Consider the following 6465-nt stretch of genomic DNA (forward strand, 5'->3'; position numbering starts at 1 on the left):
TTCAGTCTTTGAGAGTGCAGGACCTGAAACACACACAAAGTTCATTTAAAGACAAGAACTAATGAGCCAAGGCCGACACAAATGTGTTTTATCTACTTTATCATAAATGTAACAAAGTGTATAGAAAGTTAGCACATACATGTAATTTTTCATTTCTTTATGTGTCCATCTATAGAACGCTGCATGTTATAGTGTAAATCTGTCTGTTCTCTGTCAGAAACCTGGCTGCAGAAAATGAACCTAAAGTATGTAATGCAAGGATGTCATCACTTTAGCGATGTAGAAAGCATAAAGTGACAATTATGAATCACTTAATATGATAAGGAGATTCTGCAGGTCATTAATCAATGTATAAAATTAAAATAAAATGTATTTTTAGTGACACAGGATACAAACATGGAAGCAAGATGTATAATTAGGATTATTTATGAATAAATTAGTGCAATTTCTTTAACCATAAAGAATAACTAAATCCTTCAGGACAATGTCTCATCAATGCACTGAACTCACTATGTTATCCCTCTAACAGCCTCCACATGTTCTCACTGTAATTTCCCCTCATGAATGAATTTATGCTGCACTAATGTGAATGTTTGCAGGGAAATCAAACGCATTTCACACGCAGTACTCGAGCTGACTTACCTTTGTTTGAATGACGACTTGTACGCGCTGACTCCACATTTCCTATGCACGCTATTTTCTGCAAGTACCGCTGCTTTGCCTCTTGACGCAATCGGTCTCTATACAGTCCATTCTCTTTTGAGCTGCTTTTAAGCATCTTTCTTGTAGTTGTCGTTCCAACACAGTTGTCGTGTCCAAATTCATGGGCTGCATCCTCCTGAGGCCGCATTTGTAGACAGATTACGTCACAGCGACGCGCCGAAGGCTGTCCAAATTCGTAGACCCCTCCGAATGCAGCCGACAAATGCGTGCTCCTTTTTCCGAATTTGAAGGATGGGTCGGGTGTGTCCTTCGTGGCCCACCATATCCCAGAATTCATAGCGCGGCCCAGCCAAGCTCCAGTTTCCGGCTAATGGCGGCCGCTACTAAGTTTTAAAATTACTCTTATTAATCTTTCTGGGTCACAAAATAAACTTTTAACATATTTTCAGGCGAGAATGTGGGTGTGTAAACTTCAAATATCTGCTTTGTTTGTCAAGATATTGCATATTTGCAAAAGTGCATGGAACGTTTTCGGTGACGTCTGTCACCCCACCGGCTCGATAGCTTGCCAGCCCAGAACAACTTCATTCACGTAACGATGGCGGCACAAGATAAACCGGGAGACGAATACACTTTTAAATGTAAGTATGTGAAAATATGGTGGTACAAAAATTAAATTTTTATAGCGGTTATGTTGTTAGGGTTGTGAATTTGCATAGACTTGTAATATTTATTTAAACAATCTTCATAAAAAGTGTCCGTAAACTAGCTTGTATGGTGGGTCCCACGGTTTTTCATTGGCGCTTACATTTTTCCCAATCAACGTTTTTGTGATATGTTTATAGGGAGCAAAGAGCAAACGGCAGACTTTATTAAAACTAGAGGAGAAAATGATCACCTCTTCACCGGGGTAAAAAATTCAGTGACTGTGGGATGGAGGTACACGAATAAATCAATTTACACATCATATTCATCTGAGTACGGTTTCAATAACCCTCATTCTGTACAGAACCTGTGATGTCCAGACGTATTCCTCTTGTGTTCTGCTGTGAAAACTTTTGGATTTAGGGATTATCATAGTTGTTATGGTTTTCTCTCTTCTCTTATTTTTTTGTGTGCGATCAGGACTATTCTTGAGAAGATGGGCCTGCAAGGGAAAGTCACCCCCTTACAGGCCAAAAAGAAGTGGGACAACTTAAAGAAAAGATACAAAGTATGTGTGCTGTCAAGAAGATAATTTTTAAGAATGAAATTTAATAAATGTACATTTACTAAAAGTTGTATTGTTTACATTTGTCTGTCATTTCTGATTTCCTCTGCCTTTAGGATTGCAAGTGTCCAGGGTCAGGTGAGGGAGTCAGTGGGAAGCCCACTGCTGCTACTTGGCCCTGGTTTGGCCTCATGGATGAGGTGATGGGACAGAGGCCTTCCATTAGGCCCCCTGTCCTTATTTCCTCTCTCCCTGAGGACACTCCAGGGCCAAGTACAGCAGTGGATGACCAAAGCGAGATGGTAGGGGAGACGGATGAGGAAGGAGGTCAGCCAGCAGCAACGGGAAGGAAGAGGAGAAGGGAAAGACAGGATGAGCTCCTTGAGCTCATCAAAGAGGACATGCAGTACCAAAGGGAGGCTGAGGAGAGGAGAGAACGGGAGAGCAGGGACAGGATGGACAGACTTTTTTCCATACTAGAAAGATTAGTTCCGAAATAAGTTAAAAATATATTTTGATATGTTCTTACTTGTCAATTTGTCAATTTAAAACTCTTCAAAGGTAAATAATAATAAAACAAGAATATTTCTAAAACATGAATTTTAGTCAGAGAAGGATAAATATATACAAATATTTACAAATTTTCACACAGGATTAACCAAAGTGACCTGTTCCTGGACCGTTTTTTTTTTTTTTTCAAATATACTTTAAAGATCACACAAACAGAAAATCTCTGGCAGTGTTGCTGGATTTGCCGAAAGAAGATCAGACATGGATGGGGTGCTGCGACTGTGACCCGTGGTTTGTCTTTTCTGGTCAGAAAGTGGAGAATGGCACAGGGTGGTGTGCAAATAGTTTTAGGATGCTTCCTCCCTCTGTCCACTGCATCGTCCATCCATGGGTTTGCAGGGCTGACTCAATCGACGGCTGCCACACCACTAAGAGGTTTTTCAGAAATATGCAAACCAGAGAAAGTGGATTCACTACTAGTATAATACTTGTGACTCTGTAGCAGACAACAGTTTGAAAAAGTGGTATTAAAAAAGATGCTTAGATAAATGTTTACTTGCCTGTTAACAGTAGTCATGGTCTGGTGGTACCTCCTCCAGGGCAGACACCTCGGCAGACAGCTGGTCCCGCCACAGAGCACCACTGACTGCCTCCAATCCAGCCTCCCCCTCATCATCCTCTGCTCCATCTTCCTCAGGTTCATCCTCAGGAGCCACAATGTCACCAGCACTGAGGCAAATGTTGTGGAGGATGGCACATGCTGTTACTACCTGTAATGATATACATATACACATTATTCTTTCATACACACACACATACATACATATATACACACACACAATTAATTTGACATTGGGTGGTCACTTACATGAGGTACAAAGGTGTGGTGCACCTCCAGCGCTTGCAGGAAGATGGCCCTGAACCTGTTCTTCATCATCCCAAAAGCACGCTCTATTATGGAGCGTGCCCTGGAATGATGGCTGTTAAAGCGCTGGGCTCCCACACCTTGGACTGGCCTCTTGTAGGGTGTGATGAGGGGGAGTGGACGCCCGAGGCATGGGTACCCTCCATCTGCGAGGATGAAATGCCCTGGAGGAGGGTAGACGGACTGTCTGTACAGTGGGCTGTGGCGGAGCACCCTGGAATCATGCACCGACCCAGGCCAGCCCACGTATGTGTCGATGAAGCGGCCCCGATGGTCACAAACCGCCTACAAGATGATTGATGGAAACAGTTTTCTGTTCCTATAGCACTGACCATCAGGGCCACTTGGACACTTGATGGGTATGTGGCAGCCGTCGATTGCACCCACCGCTTTCATAAAGGCTCTGTGGCGTGCCAGCCCTGCAAACCCACGGGACACTACCTCCAGGTCCTCTGGAGTTGTTGGGAGGTGGATGACCTGGTAGCGAATGGCCAACACCTCTTTCGTGACTCGGTGGACGATGTAGTGGACAGTAGAACGCGGCATCCCAAACACTCTTGAGACCACCCTGTAGGATGCTCCACTTGCCAACCAGAAAAGAAACACCAGGATCTCAATTGTGGCACCCCATCCATGCCGCCGATCCTGGTTCAGGAGATTTAACAACACTGCCAGAGACTCCCTGCTTAGCCGAAAATCAGGCCTTGGATCCTCCTGGCTAAAAAAATGGTCCAGGACTGGTACACTTTGGTTAATCCTGCAGTACAACGGCCTTTTCTGGTTAAGGAAAAGGTGGAGAACAGCATAAACAGTTTTAATAGAAAGGTATGACTTCATTTATTTTATGACATCAAAGCATTATTCTGATTACTAAGCTTGAGTAAAATATACTAACACTGAGAAATAACATTTTATACATTTCATCTGTGTAGCTAAGCTTTTTTGTGAACTCAAAAATAACGCTGTTTTTGGCTTTCTGACAATTTTACTGCAATTTTATGTACAAAAATAAGTAACAGATCATATGAATAACTGAAAATAAATGTAAACTTATAGAAGAACATTTTCTAAGAGATTTTGTTCATATATTTTGAATGACCGCCGTCATTCAGTCACTGAAATTATCCATAAAACTAGCTAAGTAATTCCTAAATGCGTCTAGTTTTACCTGGATATGATTTTCTCTGATGAGCCTGGAGTACAAAACATGCCGGCGATGACGACCGCGACACATTTTTTTTAGATCGTTGATAATTAAAAATGAACACAAAAAACGGAGAAAGATTTCGGGGTCCATTTTCGTGCCCTGGCGCTGACGACCGGAAATACTTTGAATTAAGGGCGGGAGTAGATCGAGAAGGCTAGACCGTCCAATTTCACGGCCGTTTACTTCCGGCCTACCCGATCTTCTGAGGACCCGGCCCACATAGACCGCGAAGGCCGGGTCCTCAGGAGAATGCAGCCCATGAATTTGGACACGACCAGCGTGTTTGTTTTGATTCGTAGACCCCGAAAATGGCGCTGCGCTCCCACAATGCATTGCGGCGTGACGTCAACTCCAAAGCCCTTCGCGGTATTTTTTGTTTAAATGAGGGAGGAGCGGATTGCGCCGCCTATGAAAAAAACAACTTTTTAAATAAAGTTGTTTTTTAAAGTGAGCGGCAACCAGTCTTCGCAGTCTTTTTTGTTGAAATGAGGGAGGAGCAGATTGCGCCGCCTATGGACTAGTGTGGTCTGTCCTCAGTTGCGAGCAGATTTTTGACTTGCTGGTTCCTGGAGGACATCGATTATTTAAAGGAATTTAAAACTAACACCAAGGTAAATACTGAAGGTTTGATAAGTTATCATCAATGGTTATTTTAGTTGCTTTCTATACTTGTCCTAAACGGTATAAGGGAGAGAGGCATATAACATCCTTAGCTAGCAGGTGAAACTGGGTTAATTTACTGTCATTGTCTTTGGCGAATATAATTAAAAGTTACTCACAAAACTCCTACTGCCTATATTCTACTCAGTAAAGTACATTTTATCTTATCTTATTCTGTTTCCATCGCACCAATATCTCTATGCAGTTTGTGAATTTACGTAATATAATGTACACCGCGTTTTTTCTCCTTCTGTGCATCTGCAACCAGCTATTTTTAATTAATTCAAAAAGTAATGATTTTTTTATTTTTTAGTACTGTGCTTTAGTGGATTCCCGCTCAGGTAATGCGGCCATTATGCACTACTCAGTAAACAAAATGGCAGTTAGTCGTACAGTACCACGCGACATACATGTGCAATGTGGCAAGCTCACTTTATAGGGGTGTAAAATATGAGATGATTGGTTAAATTACTGCAGTAGATGCCTGCAGCTTAAATGGTAATGTTATCAGATGCATTTATGGTATGCAAAAAGAAGGGGGGCGGGGGGAACAAACACAGCTTTTTCAGCCTAAACACTGCCTGGATCACTCTCTTAGGCTACGTCCACACGTACATGGGTAATTTTGAAAACGGACATTTTCTGTTTTCCTTAAAAAAAAAAAAAAAAATCCCATCCACTCGTAAAAGCCAAAACGCTGCTGCTAAAGCAGCAGGTGGCGATATATTCCTAATGTGTAGAAATGTTGGCCAATCAGAAGTCATGAAGCCTGGGTGGGAAAGAGTAAACAAAGATGGTGCATAGAAGCAGAACTGAGTCCTATGTGTGGAGGGACAGTAACTGTGTGTATGTAAGCATATTAACACTGCATAGAGTAAAATTAACAGTAATGGTATTTTTTCTAAGTCATTGTAGAAATTCATTTCACCGAAGCAATAACCTGGCACATGGTGTGATGTCAAAAAAGGCACAGACCTTTGATGCTGCGTTTCCTCTGTTTCCCTCATCCACACCTAAACGCAAAAACGGTTTTTGAAAATCTCCACCCTGGCATGAGTTTCAAAAAAGTCTCCGCTTTCAAATACTGGTGTACGTGTGGACGTAGCCTTAAATACTGTGCTGTTCAATCTAGTTATTGGTTACTGGAAAATGTCCAAGGCAGTTATTAATTTAATAAATAAGTGCAGCTGTTCAGATCAGATGGTGATGTAGGAAAATGCAGAACATCTTACTATAGCTGAATGCTGTGTAAAACACTAGTATTAAATCTAACTCCCATTGATGGCTTAA

The 6465-nt window shown here is 42.0% G+C and overlaps 1 long non-coding RNA gene across 1 annotated transcript; it reads left to right on the top strand.

Annotated features, from left to right (window-relative positions):
- Positions 1–865: 865 nt before the first annotated feature.
- Positions 866–2775, top strand: LOC146656122 (uncharacterized). Its single transcript, XR_014914417.1, has 3 exons — positions 866–1304; positions 1509–1602; positions 1789–2775. It is a non-coding gene; the product is annotated as an uncharacterized LOC146656122 (long non-coding RNA).
- Positions 2776–6465: the final 3690 nt, after the last annotated feature.

Source organism: Rhamphochromis longiceps, linkage group LG13 (genome assembly GCF_057381845.1).
Source record: "Rhamphochromis longiceps isolate RC_006_pf linkage group LG13, R_longiceps_female_GT1.1, whole genome shotgun sequence".
In the NCBI taxonomy this organism is placed as follows: domain Eukaryota; kingdom Metazoa; phylum Chordata; class Actinopteri; order Cichliformes; family Cichlidae; genus Rhamphochromis; species Rhamphochromis longiceps.